This window comes from Pinus tabuliformis, chromosome 2_2 (genome assembly GCF_031772625.1).
Source record: "Pinus tabuliformis cultivar Carrire ecotype Pingquan chromosome 2_2, CPIR1, whole genome shotgun sequence".
NCBI classification, from domain to species: Eukaryota; Viridiplantae; Streptophyta; class Pinopsida; order Pinales; family Pinaceae; genus Pinus; species Pinus tabuliformis.
In genome coordinates this window covers 142867806-142892672 of record NC_142300.1, presented here as the reverse complement: position 1 = coordinate 142892672, position 24867 = coordinate 142867806, and the positions used below count along the sequence as shown (strand labels likewise).

General features: G+C 45.2%; 1 non-coding gene and 1 pseudogene across 1 annotated transcript; both read left to right on the top strand.

Moving 5' to 3' along the window:
- The first annotated feature begins 17233 nt into the window (after nt 1-17233).
- LOC149191783 (5.8S ribosomal RNA) lies at nt 17234-17387 on the top strand. Its single transcript, XR_016255275.1, has one exon. It is a non-coding gene; the product is annotated as a 5.8S ribosomal RNA (ribosomal RNA).
- A 247-nt stretch (nt 17388-17634) lies between these two features.
- LOC149191782 (25S ribosomal RNA) lies at nt 17635-20225 on the top strand (annotated as a pseudogene).
- Nucleotides 20226-24867: the final 4642 nt, after the last annotated feature.

Sequence of the window (24867 nt, the reverse complement as noted above, 5' to 3'; positions counted from 1 at the left end):
GTCGAGGGAATTCCTCGTCCTCTCATGACCCACTCCCCTTCTGAGGGAAAAAGAAGTAGCGGGTCGTGTCTTTGTTCCTCCCTTTGGATTGTGGGTTTTTTGTGGGACTTGCGTCATTTCTTTGTTTTGTGGTGTGCGCTTTGCGAACGTCCCTCTCTCTAGTGGCCTTGCACCATCGATGTATTTGTGGCCCGCGGCTTTCTCTAGCGTTGAGTGTCGGCCCGTGACAACTCCTCTTTGGAGTTTGATTCTTTGACCCCCGTTGACTCTCTCGCTAGAAAGGTTGTTGGGTGTTTTGTACATGGAGGGGTGCAATGGCGGGGTGGGTTTGTGTTATTGGCGGTAGTCTATTTGTCGTTTGAAGCCTTGTGCTGCTGGGTTGGGGGGTTGTTTGCCTCTCAGTGACATGCTCCAGACACTGGTCTCATCGTGGCCCTTGTCTTTTCTATTGGTCAGTTTTAGGTTGTGATTTATTTGCTTGGTTGTTTGCTATGTTTTAAAGCTGGAAAGGGTGTTGTGCTGAATGCATGTGGGAGGGTGTGAAGAGGTGGGATGTTTTTTTGATTGGGTGCCTTGTTTGATTTCTTTTTGGTTAGCAGACATATACTCGGCGTGCTGTTGATCTTCTCTCTTTTCTTGGTGTCGCACGGAATGAGTCGATCTTGCGGACAAGATAGACCTTCCTAGAATCTAAAGAAGACCTAACGACAAGAAAATCAACCAGACACTATCTTTCTCTAAATATGCTTTAATAAATAATAGCAAACAAGTGTTTTTAGGGCCTACCTTTGGTCCAATGCAAGCTTGTGGATGCCCTCGCTCCTTTGATCCAAATGAGCTCCTTTTCGCGAATCTGCAAAAAAAACAAGGCAAACAAATTAAATAGCACCTGAAAAACCAATTGCATAAAACATATTTAACATGAAAGTCAAGGAGTCCATGAAACTAATAACATAAGGTACTTGCTGAGAAAAATGAGTTTGATTGTATTCATTCAAAAGAAGAAGAACCCTACAACCTTTGCCTTGACGCTGTACAAGCTCCTCCCAGGGTCCAACAAGAAGTCTCCTCTACTTTGACAAGTTTCACTCACTCCCCAATGAAGCCAAAAAGGTATGTGATCTCTCCTCTTAAGCTCAACTAGGAAGTCTTAATTTCACCAGCATTTACCCTCAAAAATGTTCAGCTTCTAACCTCTCTAGTCCTCACCCCAATGCCTGTATTTATAGTGCAATGGAGGGAAGTTACTAGGTCCTCCTTCAAAGGGATAAAGCCCTCCTTCAAAGGGATAACTCGTTTAGTCAAGGGATTAGCTCCTTCTCTTTTGGGATGCATGAACCACCTCAGAGCGAACAATCCACGTCAAAATTCCTTTTAGAAAACTCTAGAATTAACCCAAAGTGAGTTTTTTAAGATAAAACTTGCACCTTTTGACTTTCACAGGGGTCTGCACCTACACCGTTAGGGACAGAGTGGGTAGGTACGCAGCTTTTGTACACAGAAGGTGCGGGACCACAGGTGACCATGAGAGAAAGTGCAGAACCAGAGTTACATTGATTTTTAATGTCTTTCTCCCATTTCCAAAGCTTTATTTGAAGAGCTGAGGTCTTAGACTTACTCAGGAGGACAGTACAAGTGATGATAGACCCATACTGACTGCAAATAATCATGGTGACGATATTTTTGTGTAACAGATTGCCCCCTAAAGTGCGAAGTCTGTAGTAGATGAGGATTTCATTTATCATATAGGAAGAGTGAAGTACTTTATCATTTCAAGGATCATCTTGTGGAGAGCCCGGTCGGAACCTGTAAAAACATTCAATGCAAGATATATATATGAGATCATATCATCGCTGAGGTAGGCATTCCAATACTCAGACCAAAACTAACTAGAAAACTATCTACTGCTCTGATGTAGGAATGATCTTGTAAAACATCACAAGTATAGACTCATGTGAACACAGTATGGGCGCAACCATCTGTTTATGGTCCACAACATAATGAATACAAAATTCCTCGCAACCTGGATGGTGAAAACTAGATCCAGGGTCTTCATTTCTACTTCCCGAAATAGTATGATTTTATCCATGTGAATAAATGTGTTGATGTCGAACATGGTAGAAACCACTTGATTACCAGTCAATGATGTAAACTGTTAACAAGTGTGAGAGAAACCACCAGTGATATCAATGGCTCTCAAAGTACCCAGTACAATCCATGAGATGTGAATAAATGTGTTGATGTCGAACATATCACGGAATCCTTCAATCGAAATTCAATTATGTAAACTGTCGTCAAAGGTGAGAAACCTGCCATTGAGGCAAGTAGATCTCAAGGTACTGACGATTCCTAGATCATCTTTCTAGATAATGAGCTGATGTCGATTGAAAGCGATCCGCCGTAGGCAAGCCCACAACACAAAATCATAGATCAAGTTGAGGAAATTTAGTTGCAAGAACTGACTCAGGGATGGTCAAGATGGATGAAAGATATTTTGCAAATGAATGGCTTATTGGCAGTGACCTCTTGAACACATAACGACACGACAGATGGCTTGGTGATAATTGACCCAAAGTTAATACCCAAAAACCGGCTGAAGACTTTCAATGTAGTTTGATCAACTGTTAGGCAAAGGATTTCCCAACCCAGGTGAATAAAAGTGTCATGTTCAAGAGTGGTTACAAAGTATGACAAACAGATTCATTTTTCTCTCTTTTCCCCCACCATTTCTGGCAAGTACCTCTTTATTTTTGACAAGCTTGAGGAGGATAACATTTGCTTGATTATAAGCTCATCCTTCAGATGAGTCCAACTTAGTTTAAATTCAAACCCTAAGAAGGAGTGGCTCGTTCCTGTTTGTAATTGAACAGGTCCTCTACTGTGAAATTTTAACGAGTCCAGTATAGGAGAAACTCGGCGTTTTTCAATTTTAGAGAGTTTGAAAAACTTAAGAAGACTCCAGGGTTGACCTTTTTCGTAAATTTGTGTCTCCCAAGCCCGAAAAAGTATAAAATAATACTTGAGAGAACCGCTTGATCTTTTACGACCAAGGAGTACTTTTCGTTATTAGTGCCCTTGACCCGAAAAAGTAAAAAATCGATCAATGACACGTCGTTTTATAACCAATATCGAATTCGAAACGACAAAAATCCGGAAATCTTTTCATGTTTTTACGGTCAGAAAAGAGTTGTAAGTGGACCGTCTTTTAATTCCGTTTTAACAAGTTTAAAAGAAACACTCGGCAATCTTTTCATGTTTTAGGAGTCAAAAAAGAGCTTAAAGATGAATCTACATGTTTTTCTGTCGAAAATGATAGATTTCGCCTGAATAATCCTTTATTCTGCACAAAAACACAAACATTACTCATACCTGTTTGAAATAGATAAAAGCGTCGTAAAATACCTTTTCAAAGTGAAACATAAACAAATTTGCGATTTATTTACTCAAAAAACTTATAAAAAGGGCCTTTGTCGATTCATTTTTATCGTTTAAGTTTGGGTGAGAAAATAGTGCTTTTGCTTAGAAAACTTCCCGTGAAGATTATGGAAAATCCAACCGTCGGGATCGAGCGTCGTCTTCTCTAGGTAATCCACATCATCCTACTCTTCATTTTCAACCGTTTAGTTTTTTGTTTTAGTCCTTCATTTCATTTTTTCGAGAGGGTTTTTAGGTGCAAAACCCGCGCACGGGGGTCCGCAGGTTTACCATTGTGGACCCGCGGACCTCGAATTTTTCTCCATTGGGAAAAAGCTCGGGGTCCACACCTTCCGTGTAGACAAAGTACGGACCCACGCACCGTGTCTAACTCGGAGGGTGCGTACCCCGCCGCAAGGGTTTTGAACCCAAAATTCTCAAAAATGGACCAATCAAAATGTTTTATAGAAATTTAATTAATCTTTATACTTGATGCAGAGAGTACATCATGCTAGATTGGCGTGAACGAGAGCATGAGGACGTGGATGCTGCCGCATGGAATCATCAGCCTTCACTTGATGCTTTGAGGGCGTGCGGACTGTACAAATTCTGGACCATTCCTGGCATGAGGGCTCAGGTGGATTTCTTACAGTGGCTGGTTGACAGATGGAGCATACAGGACCAGTGCTTTTTCATTGGCGGCCACCAGCTTGAAATCGAGCTGGAGGACATTTATTTCTTGACTGGTTTGCCTAAGAGAGGCGAAGACTTGACTCTGCACGAGACTAGGCCAGGTGGCCAGTCTGTCGATAGCCTCCAGCTAGAGTATTGCAACAGCCAGGCTAGAGACAAAGGGATAGACATAAAGACCATATCCCTTCCTGAACTCATGGTGATTACATTTACTGTCACCAGACTTTGCGGAGCTGCCGCATTACATATTGCCACTGGATCCCAGATGCGTATGGCAGTTGATTGCTTTCAAGGCACCATCTTCAACTGGTGCAATGCTGTGCTAGCTAATGTGAAAGGCCAACTGACCAGGGCTAAGAGCGGACGACTAAAGACCTTTGGTTATGGGGCTTTGGTCATGAGTTTTGGCCTTGAGAGGGTTCCTATGCTGATCCCACAGCACCTTACTGTTGGATCTGGGCTTCCTCGAGAGCCCAAACAGATGCGATGGGTTACAGTCATGCCCCGTCACCCGGACGAGAGGACAGAGGTTGCTCGGTTCAAACCTGAGTATTTCCAATGGTTGGAAAACCAGGTCTTTTCCATTCAGGATTTCCCTTACGCTGGGATAGATTTTCGTGGTGACCCAGACATGGCTCTTCCACCAGGAGAGCAGTGGGACGAGTCAGGTAAAATCCTTTTCAACTTTTTCCTATTTTAATTTTTTTTATTTTTCCATCGTCTCAAAACTGATAGTAAAAATTTCAAATGAAGATGTGGGTCCACAGCAACCAGCCGCTCTCCGGCCTTTTGATAGGAAGCAACCAGTTGCACCTGTGCCAGCCTCGCAGGATGAATCACCAGAGGTTTTGGCAGAGTTGGAGGGTCATCTTGAGTGCTTGACAGGGGATATTCCTGAGACCACTATAGACGACATTCCTCGTCAACTTCAGCGCTATGTGATTGGAGTCCCAGGACCTTTTAGGAGGTTCCTTTGCAAGGTGGCCCGGGCAGTGGTTTCTTATAGAGATCATCACCAGTGATAGGATGATCGCCTATTGTGGGCACATGTGACATTTTTGTTTTTTGTACCTACCATTTTTGCTGATCATAAGGTGTTTTTCAACCTATGATCGAGGACGATGTATTTTTGACACACCTATATATATATCACTATTACCGGCTTATCCTGTAAATCATGTTATGAAATGATTTTAAATTTACATGTATGATTATTGCAAATGTCTATTTAACATTCGAGAAGCAATTGCATCTACTAATGTATTTAAAGACCTTGGAATATGCTGATATTCGATGTAATCAAATTCACGTTCCAAGAGATGCACTCTCAAAAATAATCTCAATAACACTGGATTTCTAATGGCATACACTCTATTAAGCTATAATACAACGAGTTCAGAATCTAACCTCAATATCAAACTTCGAATCCCAAATGAAATAGATTCAGATAATAACTCAATCACCGCAATATACTCTGCAATGTTGTTTGTTGTTTGACCGAGGCTTACCCCATGCATAGAAACTAACTCGTCAGAGGGCGAATAGATAACCCAAGCTGCGGAAGAGATGTTCCGTGTATTACGACAAGCACAATCAACAAATCCAATGTATGTTTGGAGAGGCATCGACATCTGCAATATCAAGAGTAAAACCAAGATAAGCAAGAATAATGACGGAAAAACACTCTCTAAGCTAAGCACACTTTTTAAACTAAAACACACTAGCTAGAAATAAAAACTAACCTAACTAACAAATCTCCATACCCATTCTTTTAAGCATAATACCTCTTCAGGTAAAGACCATTTCTGGGTTTACCTAAAGAGTCCCCGTCAAAGTCTACCAATTCATAGGCCCCTTTTGCTAGCTTTCGCTTGAAAATATAGGGACCATGCCACATAGGAATGAATTTTCCAGCGCCTAATTTATCATTGGCTTGATCATATAATAACACTAGGTCTCCTTCCGAAAAATTTCGAGGGGTCACATCTCGATCATACTGAGCTTTCATACGTTTTGCGTGAGTCTTGATTGCCAATGTAGCATCACGTCGATTCTCATCTAATTGAGCTAAGTATAACAAATGCTTTTCCTCTTCGAAAGTGGCTGGAAGTAACTTGATGGCCATTTGCAGTGATGGGATTTCGCATTCAATGGGTAACACAGCTTCCAAACCATAGACTAGTTGGAAAGGAGTGAACCTTGTTGATGTTTTTACTGAAGTTCGATACACCCAAAGCGCTGAAAATAGCATGTTATGCCAAATCGACCAATGAATCCCAATGATTCATCGGATCATGATAACTAAAACTTTGTTGATGGATTCAACCAGACCATTCGCTTGTGGATAATAAGGGGTTGAACTATCGTGACGTAAACCAAGCTGGCCTGTAAGTTCGGTCATCATAACATTTCAAAAATGACACCCATGATCAGTGATTATCGCTTGTGGGACACCAAACCTAGCAATTATATGATTGAACACGAAAATTGCAGCTCTTTTTCCGTCTGCCTCAAATGTAGGCATCGCCTCGGCCCACTTAGTAAAATAATCTACCGCAAGGATGATATATGCATGCCTCCCGGCCGAGTGAGCGTTACATGTAATAAAATCGATACCCCATTTGGCAAAAGGACCAATGGCAATTATAGGGTGGAGAGGAGCAGGTGGAGCGCGCATCTTACGATAAAAAATCTGGCAGTTGTGGCATTTTCGGACCGCCGTAATACAATCTTTAAACAAGGATGGCCAGAAATAGCCAGCGCGCAATATCTTTTAGGCTGTGGCATACCCAGACATATGACCGCCACACGCTCCAGAGTGATAGTCATTTAGAACCCTTTCAGCCTCTTCGTGGGTTAAGCAACGTCGAAAAATAGAGTCCGCCCCACGGAAATAAAGAGTATCTCCAATAATTTTGAATTGTTGGGACTGGAATCGAATTTTCTGATGTTCCGACCTTGAAATTTCTGACCGAAAGGATTGGGTCTGGAGATAGACGATGATATCCCCATACCGCGGATCTAAAGTGCTAGTTAGAAACAAATATTCGTCCGCAATGGGCTCCTCTGCCACAGTTTCCATGTCAGCACGTGGGAAGTCACACATTAACTCTGCAAAAACTAAAGATTTCTTAGACTTAGATTTCTCAAACTCCAAGTCGAACTCCTGCAGGATAACGATCCATTTAGAGTACTTGACCCCTAGCAATTGTTTGGTCAAAATGTAGATCATAGGGTTGCAATCCGAAATTACCGTAGTTTTACGTAGTAAAATGTAGTGACGAAAACATTGGACAGCTTGAACGGCTGCCAATGCCAATTTCTCCACATGTGAGTATTTTAGCTCAGTTGGATTTAACGTTCGACTAAGGTAATATATCACATGTTCCGTTCTGAATTCATCTTCCTGAACTAAGACCATTCCAATGGTGGAATGGGAGGCGACGAGATACAAGAAGTAATCCTAGTTGTAGTTGGGAGGATGCAACAACGGTGCATGGGTCAACGCGTGTTTGAGTGCATCAAAAGATTTCTGAGCTATCTCATCCCAAGAGAATTGAGTGTTTTGCTTCAACAACCGGGTAAAACCCTTTGTAACCTCAGCGTAGTTAGGAATGAATCATCGTAAAAAGTTTGCTTTCCCTTGCAAACTTTGGAGTTGGTGAAGACTCGAAGGAGGAGGCAATTTGATGATAGCTTCGACCTTTGAGGGATTGACGCGAATGCCGACTTTCGAAACTACAAATCCCAGCAATCGGCCCGTTCCTATACAGAAGACATATTTGTGTGGGTTCAATCGAATACGATAATGCCTACACCTCATAAAGATTGCTCGTAAATGGACAAGGTGATCAAATCGATGTAAAGAGTGAGCAGGCAAATCATCGAGATATGGTTGCACAATGTGTTTGATGTCATGAAACGCATAAGACATCGCCCTTTGAAAAGTTGCTCCCGTATTCTTAAGCCCAAAAGGCAATTTGCAATAAGAAAATGTCCCCCATGGACAAATAAAAGTTGTTTTTGGTTGATTGGCAGGTAGAATGTTGATTTGATTGTATCTGGAAAAACCGTCCATAAAGGAAAATATTTCACTTCCGGCACAATCATCAATGATTTGATCGATATAGGGAGTTGGGTAATTGTCCTTTGGACAGGCTCGATTAATGTCCCTATAATCGATGCATATTCTTATTGTTCGCTTCTTTTTGTTAACCGGAACAATATTCGATACCCAATCCGTTAACGGGATCGGATAAATGAAACCTGCTTTCAACAGTTTTTCAATTTCTGCTTTAATTGCAGCAGCTTTTCGTGGGTGAATCTGACACAAACGTTGTCGGACGGGTTTAGAATCTGGGTAAGTCTTGATCTCATGAACAACAATCGTGGGATCAATTCCTGGCATTTCCTCATAGGACCAGGCAAACACGTCGTGGAATTCTTGAAATAGGGCCTTATATAATTGAATTTCGTCATCTGTACACGAGGCACCTATATGAATGTTTTCAACAATTCCGGGCTTAACCGAAATGTCAATAGGAATAGTTCGAGAGATGTTTCCCAAATTTAACTCTGAATCAGGATGTTTCATTGGATTCTGAGGTTCCTTGACATATTCAGTTGTAAAAATTGATGAGAAATCATTTTCAAAACGATCATCCTCAGGTAAAAACGAAGATCTGTGATGGAGATCTTCCCATGGTAAATCATCTACACATAGGATTTCACGAATTTTCTCATCAGAGTGAACAAGTTTAGAAAACGTAGTTAAATCCGAGGTTGATGTGAAAAGTGATTCCTCATGGACCACATTCATTAAGTCAATTTCGGTTGAACCCAGGTCGGCAAAAGACTGCACGGATTCATAGGCAATTTCATATGGACTCAAAGGCATGGAATCACCCAATGAGTCTATCTCAGATTCAGAAGGGATGATCCAAGGATCATCATAAACAATGGTGTCTGATATAATCATATGAATGGTTGCAAATGAAGATGATGCATTGATTGGAGGAAAAGGAAAAGTTCCCAGTAAACCGGCATCTTTAACTAATCCTACTCCAACATCCTTATATGGGATAGTCGTTTTACCAACATGCTGAATACTCTCCGAAGAGGCCGGGTCAGATGAAAAGTAAGCCAGCTGGTCTATTGTTACGATCTTTCCATTATGTGGAAACTTTATTACTCGAAAGACCGATGAAACGACCAGAGGGGCATCAACCACCTCCACATCTAGACTAATGGTTTTTCCTTCAACCCCTATAGGCAATCATGTAGAATGCCAAAAGGATGAAACCCACGGTCATAAAAGGCCTTAAGAATCATCAGGGATTGATTTAGTGAAGGAGAACCAAGCGATCTCCAACACTGTATCGACATAATACACGTTGAGGCTCCCTCATCAATTACAGTTTGATGAATAGGCCTGTTTTTTACTATCACTGGGATCTGGAAAGCCATTTGATGAGGGAGACATGGTGTACTATTTTCTAGATCGAAAATTATTAGGTTCAGGTCCTGAATGTCAACAGCTCCTATAGCTGACAAAAGTAATTTACACTGTGCTGGACATGATTGCAGCACTTCTAAAGCCGACGTTGCTGAGGGTGAAACAGCTAAATCCTCAACAATGTTATAGTTCTGAGCCACTCTCGCATGTGGATTGAAAGCTGACTTTCGAAGTATACCCTTGGCGGGCGGTTTGATTACCAAGTCCGGGTTAGGTTTCTCGATCTGTAGTGGATCGGAACCGGGAGCTGAGGTTGATGGATTAGAATGAGAAGATTCTACTTCTTTGCCATCAACAGGACTTTTACTACCATAATCTTGCGATCGAGTCACAATCCTAACATGGGACATCATCAATATGGGTTCTTCATTGGCACTCGAGGAAGAACCTATCATTTTGCTGTCTTGACTTAGAAATGGATCCTTCAAAAAGCAGGAGTTTGGGAACCTTTGACGATCTTTGCAACCTCTGCACGATGAGGTCAGTCTCTTGTAAAATGTTCATCGTCACAAATGAGACATGGATAACGAGGTTTACACTTTTGATCATTAGATTCCGCCTTTTCAGGTTTCTCCTTTGAACTTTTGTTCGTTTTATTCTTCTTCTTTCCTTTCTTCTTCCCACCGGATTTTGATTTAGCTGTAGATGGCTCTACAACGTGAATATCGGTGGAAATCTCTACAGAAGAATATCCTGTTGGGGAATCAGGCAAGGTTATAATAGGAGAAGAATTCTTGGAGGATTTCTTCTTACCTTTAGTGTTAACCGTGCCAATCATACCATCAGCAGCATGAGATCCTGAAGGAGCTGCAGCGATTCGATTTGACTTGGGAAGATCGGGGATTTTTTCATGTAACGTACCTGACTGAGTATAAACCAAGTCAAGGTACTGTGCTTGAGCAATGACTTGCTCCTCAGTAACCACTCCGGCTTTAGCAACATCTTCAGTGATTTTTGGCAACAAAGATTTTATAAACCACTCGGCCAAGATTTGATCCGTAATAAATACCTTCACTAAACGATGTCGAAGTCTCCACTCATGAATGTGATCTGAAATGTACGTGGATGTCGACCGTTTTAGCGAAGTTAACAATTCCGTGCCATTTTCATATCGGACTGGCAACTGGAAATGAGTTAAAAACGAGGTAGCTAATTGACTAAAATTATAAAAAGTGCCTCACGGTAACTCAATGTACCACTTGGCCGCGAGACCGATTAGAGTGCGCTGGAAAAGTCTAAGACGGATCGAATCATCTGTGATGGATTTAGACGCACACCAGAGGTGGTAAGTCATCACATGGTTCGACGGGTCCTCTCCTGATTTACCTTCGAACTTGGGAATGTCACTGGGCAACTTATTCGGCATTGGCAGCCAAAACGAAAGATAATTAATGGGATCGTTCGTTAGGCGCGAAAAATCTAGTAAGTCCAAAGTTGTGATAAATGGTAACTGCCGATTAGGATCCCTAAAACTCTGGGTCATGAGAGCAGCCCCAGGAGGAGGATATCTGGGATAACTAGGAATAGGAATCGCGTTCGGGATATTGTATCCTCCCAGAAAACCAGGATTAACCGGACCGTACTGGGGTTGTTGATAAGTGTACCCAGGATACGGTTGATACTGATAAACTCACTGCTGGACAGCAGGACCGAATTGGTATTGTCCCTGGTATAGTTGATAGGTGAATTGTGGTCGACTTGTGACAACTGTACTTAAACCAGGTTTTCCTACAAGCATCTGAACCGTAGTTTGAATCGTGGATCCAGACAGTGGTAAAGATGTCTGAGGAGTAGATACAGGAACAGTAGAAACCGGAGCTGTCGATACTCCAGAAGTAGGTGGGGTAGATTTAATAGATGTTACGGCAGTTGCAGCAGTCGTTTGAGATGGAGTACGAGGCGCAGTAGGCCCTGACTAAGAAACTACCGAAGGTACAGAAGTTTGAATGTTAGACTGGACTGGTTGCTGGGGTGTACCAGAAACTAAGGGTTGTCTAGTTTGAGATGACAACTGTACACTTGGCTGCAACACCTGCTGGGTTTGCGATGGATCCCACACTATGTTCACTCCGAGGTACTGACCCATAACAGGTTGGGAATATTGAGGACCATAACCGGGTTGAAGGTAGGATTGATAATTGAAAGGTAAATTTCCCGTTCCTTGAACATAAGATTGACCTTGGGGTGGTTGGAAACCTTGGTTCGAGTACTGACCTTGGGGTAGATACCCTTGAGGCACGTACTAATACTGGGGTTGACCTTGAGGGATAAATTGATATTGGGGTTGACCTTGGGGTACATATTGAATCTGGGGTTGACCTTGAGGAACGTATTGTACCGTAGGTACGTACTGTCCTTGAGGTTTCCCCCCAGATGCAAATTGTGTACCTTGAGGTTGCCCCCCAGGCGTTAATTGAGGCTGCCCCCCAGGTGGTAACTGGCCACCCTGAGGTTGAGAATTGGGAATAGAACCTGACATCATAAGAATGTCTTCTACGCTCAATGTCTTTGTACCATTGCTTCCAGTTAATAACCCTTGCTCAATGGGTTGAGGAGATGCTCCCGCAAAAGTACCAGAAAGTGACTGATACCCAGAGGGAACAGAAGGACCGCCGTACAAAAAAGATTTAGGCGATTGAGTAAACATGGACGACTGACCTGACATATTTACGGGAGTATAAAAACCTCTAGGATGATAAGGAGCACGAGGTGGTGAAAAACTTAACCCGGGTTTTCCAAATAATTAGTCAAATAAAGATACCAAGTAGTACTCCTAGTCGGACTGTGAAAAATTGATTCATGCTCTCTTAGATCAAGAACAGGTTGATTTTCAGGGATAGGGATGCTTACTTCTTCTTCCGGAGCAAGTTCTTCAATAGCAATAAGTCCAGAAGGAAGATCTTGGGTAATTACTCTTTCTACCCTAGGTGAATCAGGACCACTAGAAGCTGGAGAGACAAACCCCGATGTTGGAGTAACAGGTTTAGATATCTCAGGTTCTTCACCTATATCACTAGTAGATGAAAAGCTACCAGCAAGTTCGGAAACTGAAATCGATTGCGGATCGTAACCTGTTACTAGAGTTTGGTAATCAGGATGTACAACCAATGAAGACTCTCCTTCTTCAAGTGACCCAACTTTACTACCACTAAGAGTTACGAGGACTTTCAAGCCTTCAAGCTAGCTTGGGAGTTCTTCAGGAGGTTGGCCCCGAAGTCTATGGGACTTCCTCAGTAAATCAGCCATGGTTACAAACTCAGGAGACTGGCCCCGAAGTCTACGGGACTCTTGTTAATTCAGCCACAGTTAAAAAATTTTAACTACTTCACACGCAAACAAAGTAAAATCTCAATGAAAAAGACCTAAAGCCTCTAAAGAACCAAACAAATTTGAATCACACGCCTAAAGAATCTAGAGATCAAACACACACAAACAGTAACTTTCCGGACCGAAAACACTAGTTGGTGATGAAATCCAACGTCGCAAAATTTAGTACAGAAATGGCGGTTGGAACAGTTACCCCGAAAACCTGCTTAATGAATAGACTGGACCAAGTTCCTCCACTTAACCGTCTCGAGTGAAGTGAACCCCCCAGAAAATCCAAGTGAGTCTAGCCGACGTCTGCTCCAGGTACAGTGGGATCTTCCCACCACTGTCACCTCAGGAAGAATCCTAAAGAATATGGCCACTAAGGTTACCAATTGAGACAAATACACCGGGGGAATAGTCTACGATCCGATACGCACGCAAGGGCAGAGTAGCAAGCTCAATCCCCTTGAAGGCTCCTTGACATAATCCAAGGTTTACCAACAAGTGACCCCAGGCTCCTCGACAATGGTTAATCCGAGGTTTACCATTTTTAATACGTGAATATCTGGCGTCGTTCCCAATGAGGAAGGATTGATTCCCACACTGGTTTGGACACGATCTCGTGCTTCTCCTTTACGAGGAGCTTTCCCAGAGCATAAATGCAACAATTGGATTTCTTCCTACCACAAGATACAACTACTTGTTTGTTTTTACTGTCTTGGAGAGTTAATTACTCTTCTACTCCAAGACACTAGACGGAGCTAAGTTGGTGTATCAGAGCCCTAGAAATAAAATGTTACTAGGTGAATTTTACTTTAAGCGTTAATTTTAGTGGTTGTTGTTTAAGTTAAGAGATGGCGGAGATGAAACTCGTGGTGTAAAGACTCGACTCAAAATCACTAAAAAGATGCACCTAAGATGATTTAAATAGTATTTTCTCTTCGATGAACTTCTAAACTAAGAAAGAGTTTGAGAATGCAAATACTTTGTAAACACAAATCTTTCTCAATTAAACAAATCAAAAGAAGAGCTTTTTCCTTTCCAAAGCACTCAAAATGAGACAACTAGTTATTTCACAACAATTTCCCTTTTCTTTTCAAAGCACTCAATCACTACAAAACAAACTTTTTCCAAAAGAGATTTTTTATATTTTGTAAATAAAACACTCAAAACTAATGAAAATGACTAACTTTGAGAGCTACAAACTATAAAAAGCTAATTGAAGTCAAAGCCTACTAAAAGTCTTTTTGAGGATGTTTTACTTAGCTAAATGTGAGCTAAGGACTAATTTATGCAGAATCACAATTAGTCAAAAAACAACCGATCTTTCGTTTTTTTTATAATGAAAATCCAAACTTTTAAATACAAGTTTTTCGAAATTTTGAAATGAGAAAACACAAAGCAGATTCCTCAACAAGGGGAGATTTCATAAATGGTCAAACTTATAAGAAGATTGGTAGACACCAATGTGACCTGAGGTCCCTACAGCTTCTAAGCTCAGAGCCACTACACAACCAAATTGAAAAACAAGCCCAACAAGAAAAACTCCTAGGAATTCCACCTAAAACCCTAATACAAATGAAATTAAACCAAGGAAATTTTTTGACAGGGAACAAGCAGGTCTGGGAAATGGCTAAAACCTATAAACAAATTCTAAACTAATAAAAAAGAGAAAAATTTAAAATTTCTCAAATTTTTGACAGGGTACGCAAGCAGCCTGTTTACACAGGTGCGTCCACGCTCTATGTACAAAGAAAAAGTGTGTACAGGTACGCACTGTGCTTAACTCAGAGGGTGCGTACTTCTCCCAAAACTATGAAAAATAAAAATTGACTCAAAATTAACTAAATTCATCCAATCCCATAATCATCAAGTCAAAAACAGAAACGGAAATATAGTTTCTCAGGTCAAAGTATAAACAAGGAAAACAATCAAGTCCCCAACGGAGTCGCCATTTTGTCGCATGGAATGATTCGATCTTACGGACAAGATAGACCTTCCTAGAATCTAAAGAAGACCTAACGACAAGCAAATCAACTAGACACTATCTTTCTCTAAATATGCTTTAATAAACAATAGCAAACAAGTGTTTTTAGGGCCTACCTTTGGTCCAACGCAAGCTTGTGGATGCCCTCGCTCCTTTGATCCAAATGAGCTCCTTTTCGCGAATCTTCAAACACAAACAAGGCAAACAAATTAAATAGCACCTGAAAAACCAATTGCATAAAACATATTTAACATGAAACTCAAGGAGTCCATGAAACAAATAACATAAGGTACTTGTTGAGAAAAATGAGTTTGATTGTATTCATTCAAAAGAAGAAGAACCTTACAACCTTCTCCTTGACGCTGTACAAGCTCCTCCCAGGGTCCAACAAGAAGTCTCCTCTACTTTGACAAGTTTCACTCACTCCCCAATGAAGCCAAAAAGGTATGTGATCTCTCCTCTTAAGCTCAACTAGGAAGTCTTAATTTCACCAGCATTTACCCTAAAAAATGTTCAGCTTCTAACCTCTCTAGTCCTCACCCCAATGCCTGTATTTATAGTGCAATGGAGGGAAGTTACTAGGTCCTCCTTCAAAGGGATAGCTCCTTTAGTAAAGGGATTAGCTCCTTCTCTTTTGGGATGCATGAACCACCTCAGAGCGAACAATTCACGTCAAAATTCCTTCTAGAAAACTCTAGAATTAACCCAAAGTGAGTTTTTTAAGATAAACTTGCGCCTTTTGACTTTCACAGGTGTCCGCACCTACACCGTTAGGGATAGAGCGGGTAGGTATGCAGCTTTTGTACACAGAAGGTGCGGGACTGCAAGTGACCATGAGAGAAAGTGCGAAACCAGAGTTACATTGATTTTTAATGTCTTTCTCCCATTTCTAAAGTTTGATTTGAAGAGCTGAGGTCTTAGACTTACTCAGGAGGACAGTACAAGTGATGATAGACCCATACTGACTGCAAATAATCATGGTGACAATATTTTTGTGTAACACTTGGGATCTTGGTTTCTTTGGTGTTGTTTTCTTCCCTTCTTCCTTTTGCCGCTAGCTTTACGGAGGAGAGGTGGGATTGTTGTGGATTGGTGTTCAGGAAGGACGAAAAGCAGTGCGAGTTCCCAAGGTTGCCACCCTAGTCCTTCTCGATCACCGTCCCCTGCAGTTCCCCCCTTTTTCTGAAGGCGCGGGGTTTGGGAAGCTTGTTCTCTTTTTGAGCCTCCCCTTGTGAGCTAGTAGCCACGTTTGATATCTCTTGCTTTCCTGTTGTTTTCTTCCCTTCTTGCTTTTGGCCCCTTGGCTTTACGGAGAAGAGGTGGGATTGTTGTGGATTGGTGTTCAGGAAGGACGAAAAGTAGTGCAAGTTCTGAGGGTGGCCACCCTAGTCCTTCTCGATCGCCGTCCCCTACAGTTCCCCCCCTTTTTACGAAGGCACGAGGGTGGGGAAGCTTGTTCTCTGTTTGAGCCTCCCCCTGTGAGCCGGTGGACGCGTTTGATATCTCTCTTTCTTTCAAGTTGTTTTCTTCCATTCTTCCTTTCGGCCCCTAGCTTTACGGAGAAAAGGTGGGATTGTTGTGGATTGGTGTTCAGGAAGGATGAAAACCAGTGCGAGTTCCCAGGGTGGCCACCCTAGTCCTTCTCGGTCATTGTCCCCTGCAGTTCCCCCCTTTTTGCGAAGGCACAGTGTTGGGGAAGCTTGTTCTCTGTTTGAAGCCTCCCCTTGTGAGCCGGTAGCCACGGTTGATATATCCCTTTCTCTCTTGTTTGTTTTCTTCTTCCCTTCTTCCTCGTGGCCCCTAGCGTTATGGAGGAAAGGTGGGATTGTTGTGGATTGGTGTTTCGGAAGGACGAAACGTAGTGCGAGCTCCCGGGGTGGCCACCCTAGTCCTTCTTGATCGTCATCCCCTTCAGTTCCCCCCTTCAGTTCCCGAAGGCACGGGGCTTTGGGAGGCTTGTGCCTTGTTTGTGCTTTGTTTTCTACCCTTTTCTTCCTTTCGGTCCCTAACTCTACGGAGAAAAGGGGGAATCGTTGTGGGCTGGTGTCAGGGAAGGGCTAAAAGCAGTGCGAGCTCCCGGGGTGGCCACCCTAGTCCTTCTCGATCATTGTTCCATGCATTTCCCCCCTTTTGCGAGGGCGTGGGGCTAGGGAAGATTGTCCTCTGTTCGAGCCTCCCCCTATGAGGGGGTTAGACACATTTGTTTCTTTTTCTCTCATGCGTTTTTCCTCCTTTTTCCCCTTGGCCTTACATTTGTTCTAGGGGGTGCCCCTATTCAGTTTTGTGGCCGTTTTTTCGGTAATACATGTGGAAACGACTCTCAGCAACAGATATCTCGCCTCCTGTTATGATGAAGAATGTAGCAAAATGCGATACTTAGTGTGAATTGCAGATTCCCGTGAATCATCGAGTTTTTGAACGCAATTTGCGCCCGAGGCCTCAGTCGAGGGCACATCTGTCTGGGCGTTGCATCCCATTCAAACGTGCTCCCTGCAATATGCTAGGGAGCAGTGAAGCTGGTCATCCGTACCCCGTGGGGTTCGGTCGACTGAAATACCTCAAGCGATGTTTCGTGGCATGCGTTGGCGAGCGATGATCTTGTCCCCTTGGATGGGCAGTCGGCGTTAGCCGATACGGGCTTTGTGTGGCATCGCCCGAACTTGCTTTGCTCACTCTTGTCCTCCCATGGGGTAGGGCATATTTAGCTCCAACTTTGCAACCCCAGCTCAGGCGAGAACACCCGCTGAGTTTAAGCATATAATTAAGCGGAGGAAAAGAAACTTACAAGGATTCCCCTAATAGTGGCGAGCGAACCGGGAAGAGCCCAGCATGAAAATCGAGCAGCGGCGCTGCCTGAATTATAGTCTGTAGAAGCGTCCTCATCGGTAGACCTGGGCCAAGTCCCTTGGAAGGGGGCACCTGAGAGGGTGACAGCCCCGTCGACCCGAGACCCTGCCGCATCACGAGGCGTTGTCGGCGAGTTGGGTTGTTTGGGAATGTAGCCCTAATTGGGTGGTAAATTCTGTCCAAGGCTAAATACAGGCGAGAGACCGATAGCGAACAAGTACCGCAAGGAAAAGATGAAAAGGACTTTGAAAAGAGAGTTAAAGAGTGCTTGAAATTGCCGGGAGGGAAGCGGATGGAGGCTGTCGATGCGTCTTGGTCGGATGCGGAACGACTCAAGCTGGGCTGCTGCTCGACTTGAGGTGCAAACCAACACGGGCTGCTGCATCGTCACAAGCGCGGGTGGATTACTACCTGTCGGTTTTCCACTGCGGTGGTCGAGGAACGAAGCGTGCGCCCTTGTGGTGGGCCGTGTGCACCTGCGTACTCGTGGTGTTGGTTGGCGGGCTTTCCATTCGACCCATCTTGAAACACGGACCAAGGAGTCTAACATGTGTGCAAGTCGGCGGGTTTGAAAACCTGCGAGGCGCAAGGAAGCTGATGGGCGAGATCCCCTCTCTGGGGGGGTGCATCGTCGACCGAACTTGAGCTTATGCGAAGGGTTTGAGTGCGAGCACACCTGTTGGGACCCGAAAGATGGTGAACTATGCCTGAGCAGGGCGAAGCCAGAGGAAACTCTGGTGGAGGCTCGTAGCGATACTGACGTGCAAATTGTTCGTCTGACTTGGGTATAGGGGTGAAATACTAGTCGAACCATCTAGTAGCTGGTTTCCTCCGAAGTTTCCCTTAGGATAGCTAGAGCTCACGCGCGAGTTTTATCGGGTAAAGCAAATGATTAGAGGCATCGGGAGTGTAACACCCTCGACCTATTCTCAAACTTTAAATAGGTAAGAGGGTGTGGCTGCTCCATTGAGCCGCGCCGTGGAATCGAGAGCTCCAAGTGGGCCATTTTTGGTAAGCAGAATTGGCGATGCGGGATGAACCGAAAGTCGAGTTACGGTGCCGAATTGCGCGCTAACCTAGATCCCACAAAGGCTGTTGGTTGATTAAGATAGACGGTGGTCATGGAAGTCAAAATCCGCTAAGGAGTGTGTAACAACTCACCTGCCAAATCAACTAGCCTCGAAAATGGATGGCGCTGAAGCACGCAACCTATACTCGACCGTCGAAGCAATTGCCTAGCTCCGATGAGTAGTAGGATGCGGGGGTCATTGAGAAACCTCGGGCGTGAGCTTGGGCGGATCGGCCCCCAGTGTAGATCTTGGTGGTAGTAGCAAATATTTAAATGAGAACTTTGAAGACTGAAGTGGGGAAAGGTTCCATGTGAACAGCACTTGGACATGGGTTAGTTGATCCTAAGAGATGGGGAAGCCTTGTATCAAGGGTGCACTATGCACGAGCATCGAAAGGGAATCGGGTTAATATTCCTGAACTGAGACATGGCGGCGGGCGACAACGTTGGGAAATCTGGAGACGTCTTCGGGGGCCTCGGGAAGAGTTATCTTTTCTTTTTAACAGCTTGCCCACCCTGGAATCGGTTCACCCGGAGATAGGGTCTAGCAGCTGGAAGAGCACCGCACGTCTTGCGGTGTCCAGTGCGCCCTTAGTGGCCCTTGAAAATCTGGAGGACTGAGTACCGTTCATGCCCGATCGTACTTATAACCGCATCAGGTCTCCAAGGTGAGCAGCCTCTGGTCAATAGAATAATGTAGGTAAGGGAGGTCGGCAAAACGGATCCGTAACTTCGGGAAAAGGATTGGCTCTGAGGGCTGGGCCTAGGTGTCTCTGCCCTCAACTCGTGGGCTTTCAGCAGTCTGCCCGAGCTGCTCTCGCGGTGAGGGTGGGCGGTCATGTGCCGATTAGGCTATGGGCGTAGAATGCCCCCTGCCGGGGGCTTTTCCCTAGGCGTTTTCACCAAGTGTTGGATTGTTCACCCACCAATAGGGAACGTGAGCTGTGTTTAGACCGTCGTGAGACAGGTTAGTTTTACCCTACTGATGAACTGCACCGCAATAGTAATTCAACTTAGTATGAGAGGAACCGTTGATTCACACAATTGGTCATCGCGTTTGGTTGAAAAGCCAGTGGCGCGAAGCTACCGTGTGTCGGATTATGACTGAATGCCTCTAAGTCAGAATCCACGCTAGAAGCGGTGCATGTCACTCTTCGACTGTATATCGACCCACAGTAGGGGCGTCGTTTTGTCGCCCCCAGGGGCCCGTGTCATTTGCAAACCGCAACCATGAAGCATCTCGGTCGGGGAAACTTTGAAGTTCAATTCCAAATGGTCATTGAGAAGAATGCTTTGCAGATGACTTAAATATGCGACGGGGTATTGTAAGTGGAAAAGTGGCCTTGCTGCCACGATCCGCTGAGATTCAGCCCTTGGTCGCCTCGATTCAGAGCTTTTCCCTTGTCACAAACAAAATCTGGAAAACCCTCTCGTGCCTCTGCCTCTTTCCTCCAGACGAAAATTTTTCATTGCTTGGGGGCGGGAAATTTGGGGTTTCCACACCGCGACGGAAAAGGCACCGAAGCCCGGGAAAACTGGGGTTTCCATGTGGTGCCCAAAATTTGGGGTTTCCATGCGGCGCCCAAAACGTGGGGTTTCCACCCGGCGCCCAAGATTTGGGGTTTCCATGCGGCGCCCAAGATGTGGGGTTTCCATGCGGCGCCCAAGATGTGGGGTTTCCATGCGGCACCCAAAACGTGGGGTTTCCACCCGGCGCCCAAAATTTTGGGTTTCCATGCGGCGCCCAAGATTTGGGGTTTCCATGCGGCACCCAAAATGTGGGGTTTCTAGGCGGCGCCCAAAATTTGGGGTTTCCAGCCGACGCCCAAAATTTGGGGCTTCCATGTCTCGCCCAAAATTTGGGGTTTCCACCCGGCGCCCAAAATTTGGGGCTTCCATGCGGTGCCCAAAATGTGGGGTTTCCAGGCGGTGCCCAAAATTTGGGGTTTCCGCCCAGCGCAAAATTTTTTGGGGTTTACAAGTCGCGCCCAAGCCTGGGGAAACTTGGGGTTTCTATGTCGTGCCCCGGCGCCCAAGCCGGGGGAAACTTGGGGTTTCCATGTCGCGCCCCGACCGAAACCGACGGCGCCCAAGCCTGGGAAACTTGGGGTTTCCGAGTCGCGCCACGACCGAAACTGACGGCGCCCAAGCCTGGGAAAACTGGGGGTTTCCAAGTCACGCCCCGGCGCCCAGGCCTGGGGAAACTTGCGGTTTCCATGTCGCGCCACGACCGAAGCCGGCGGCGCCCAAGCCTGCGGGGACTCGGGGTTTTCCATGTCACGCCCAAGCCTGGGAAGCTTGGGGTTTCCATGTCGCGCCCTTGATGGAACCACGGGTTTCCGCATTTTACGGCACGAGGGAAACGCGGGGAACTTGGGGTTTCCATGACGATGCAAACCAGCTCGCAAGTCTCGGGAACTTGGGGTGTTTCGAAACCGCTGCCCAAGTCTGGGGAACTCGCTGTTTCCATGTCGCGGCACACCTTGAATCGCCCGAGAGTCTGTGGAACTTTGGATTTCCATGTCGTGGGGCCATGAAGAGCCACCAAAGTCTGGGGAACTCGGGGTGTCCATTTCGCGTTGTGATGAAAACTGCTACCCAAGTCAGCGGACACACACTAGGTTTCCATTTCACGTCACAACAAAAATTGCTACCCAAGTCTGGGAAACGCGGTGTAAGGACCTGCGGTTCGGTTTCTCCCCGTCGGTGTGAAGTGCGAACTCTATGATCGAAATGTGGGAAGGGACATAAGTATAATGCGCATTAGAGGTGGAGCGATGGTTGGTTCATAGCGTGGGAGCGTTTGGCATAACCCACGGGCCGACTCACATGCCGGGGTGACTTGAACGAATGATTGTTTGCCGACCAACAATCAGATGGCAAGTTTGCAACGTGTAAGGGAATTTTGGCACGCGGTGGTCGAGTTGGCCTGGGCAGTGACTCGCCCAAATGCTCGTATAAATATGGCAAGGCGTTGGAGCATTTGGCATTCATTCAAAGATAGACATTCGAACATGAGCATTTGCTGATCAAGAAAAATGTGCAAAGTAGTGGAGCAGGTCACAAAAGAGGTGCGGGCATATATGCACCCGCTCTTGGGCAAGCACACACGATACGCACAGGGTTCGATTATCGGGTAAGGGCGCAGGTAGGGAAGGCACCCGCCGTTCGGTGTGACACGGGGTGTCTCGGGTAGGTCGCTCGCCCGTCGTGGAAGAAGAAACGTGGAGGTGTCTCGGGTGACTCGGGTGAGGTCGCTCACCCGTCGTGCAGCGGTAAACAAGGTTCAGTCGACAAGTACGGTTGGCAGTTCGTGTGAGGGCGCGCCCGCCCAGCTCGGGCAAGGAACTCGGTTGGCACACGGAGGTGTTGCCTATTTGTAAAATTGGCTAAGTATGAAACTTGGTGTTTCCCAAGTATACTTGTAAAGCATCGTAAACATTGTAGGGTTGAATAATATATTGTATTCGGGCAGACTCATTGTTCAGGGAATTGCCCCTCCCTTTACACTGTGCAATTGTGTTCTTCATGTATAATTGTTGATGATAATGAATGTGTATGGGTGTTTATTGGCATAAAGGAAACATAATAATACTTGGTTGCGAAAAACAAACTAAGTAGACTAATGGTTAGGCGTAGTCCATGAACATAAGTATTGGCGAAAAGAAAGTGTTCGGTGGCGCCGCACCTCGCCAGGTACAGCTGGAAGAGTACTGTAGGCCTGGGGGCCTGACACGTGGGGTTCCCATGTCGCTCGCGCCGTGTTGGGGATGGTGCACGCCCCTTGATACCTGCACGATGGGCGAGCCACTGACGGAAGGCGCGCGGGCAACCCTTGTTGCGTGCTCGGATGAAAGGGGTGACCATGTGCGGACGAGTCAGGATGCAGGCAGGTGTGCGACGTGTGGCGACGGGTGTAATCGGTGAGGTGTTGGAGCCGACCCATGGGTGTGATGGTGCACACGAAGGGACGCGGCGGTTCGTTGGAATGGGGCGTGTCGAGGTTATGTGGCAGGTCAGCCGGGAATGCATGTTGATGGAGCCGACCCTTGTTATCCTCGAGAGACACGGCCCTTGGGCGAAAGGATGTGTATAAGTAAGGAGGATGGCATTCGACGAAGGGACATCTAACTCAGACTTCCACATTGCAGAACAAGTGCGAAGGAAGGAGTTGGTCGAAAACGGAAGGAAGAGAAGGACGCGGGTAAGAGGGCCGCACTAGCAAGCGGATTACAGAGGGCGGGTCGGGCTTGGTAGCGCAGACAGGCAGAGCGGGGCGGGTTACCATCCGGGCAGGTAGGCCGCACTATATGTGGGCCATGCGCCCTCACTATGGACCGCACCGACGGGCAGAGTTTGGGCGCCGCGGAAGGGAAAGTCGGGCGGACAGGTTCACAGTTCAGGTGTGGAGTTGTGTTGTGCACGCCGCGGGCCAGTGCAGCACGACCACACGACACGACAGGTTGAAAGAATAATTGAAGAAGATAAATTTATGGTAAGTTATTTTTGCTGCATTGTTAAGAACACTTACTGGAAAATTGACCGAGTGTTGAAGTAGGTGCAGACTGTGTACTCAAGTATTGGTAAAAGGAAAAAGTACGGCGGTGCCGCACTCGCTTATGCGTGGTTTAAATACTACCACTAGGATAGGAGCGTGACATGGGGTCTCCTGGTCCCTCCTCGACAAAGGTCGCCAAATTGCAGGGTACCAGGGGATTCCATGTCCCGCCTTATCGAAATCATCCCAAGTGCGAGAAATTTTGGGTTTCCATGTCTTGTCGCGATGGAAATCGCCCTAGGTGCAGTAAACTTTGTGTACATTGAGCCTGCAACCTCACATCAAGAAAAAAGCTCGGTTGGTCAAAGAGAATGAAGGTTTCTTCATTGGTAGAGGACCTCACTAAGGATCAAAGTTTGGAGTCTCTTCTAGAGCTAGTCCACCATGGACTATCAAAAGTTGAAAGAAGGACAGAGTGCCGGGGAACGAAGCGCCGAAGAAACAAAGTGCATAGAGGAGGAAGGACTCAACTTGTGCTTGGGGGATATTATTGTCAAGGGTTTAGGGCTTTGCAATGACCAATAAGAAGCTTCAATGAGGGAAATTTACGAAAGGGTTTTCCTCTCTGAGAGAGAGAGAGAGAGGTTTTTCCCTGGTAGAGAGCCAACATCTTGTGTTCTTGTTCTTATGTTTTTGGCACCATTTTGATGAAAGTAAACACACATGCATTAATAAGAAGAGAAGAAGATTAAGATAACATGATAAAGTGCAAAAGAGCTTCACAAATTGTTATAAATTCTAGAAGAATCCTGCTATACCCCATTGCCCCAGATTCTTCAACGCGGTATCGGAGCTAAGGTGACACATCAAGGAAAGGGAATCTCAAGAACATCCGCAAGGTTGAAGCGTCAAGCCAAGAAGTCTCAATCACATCAAGGAAAAGAAGGTCTACCATCTATCATTCCTCATGGAAGACTACAAAGCAAGAAGAAACGACTTGTATAAAGGCACCTACAAGAAGAACAAATCAAAGAGGGACCTACATCAAGCTACACCATCTTGAAGAATGAAAGGCACTACGAGTCAAGTCATCAAGCAAGTCCATTTGAAGAAAGCAACTTGAACAACATCAAGATCTAAGGAAGGCAAGCCATCAAGTCTTCAAGAAGAAAGAAAGTTCACTACATCTCAAACTCTATCAAGTAAGTATATGTCCCCTTCTGAGTATACCTCAGTGTCTTTTTGCAAGGAAAGCAACAAATTGGTTGGGGCCACTACATGTCGAAAGTCGAACAATTTGGATGCCAAGAGTATGGACGCTACAAAAGGGATTGTCCTAAACTTAAGAAGGACAACAACAACAAGAGAAAAAGGGAAGAAGCTCATGTAACTCAAGAAGTGAAAGAAGACGACAAGAAGCAAAAGAAGGAAGATCCTCCTATGACTAAATCAACCTCTTTGCTTAAAGTATTCTTTCAAAGGGGGAAGAGGTCTCATTAGGGGTCCCATTTATGGGATTCAAGAGAGGATGATAT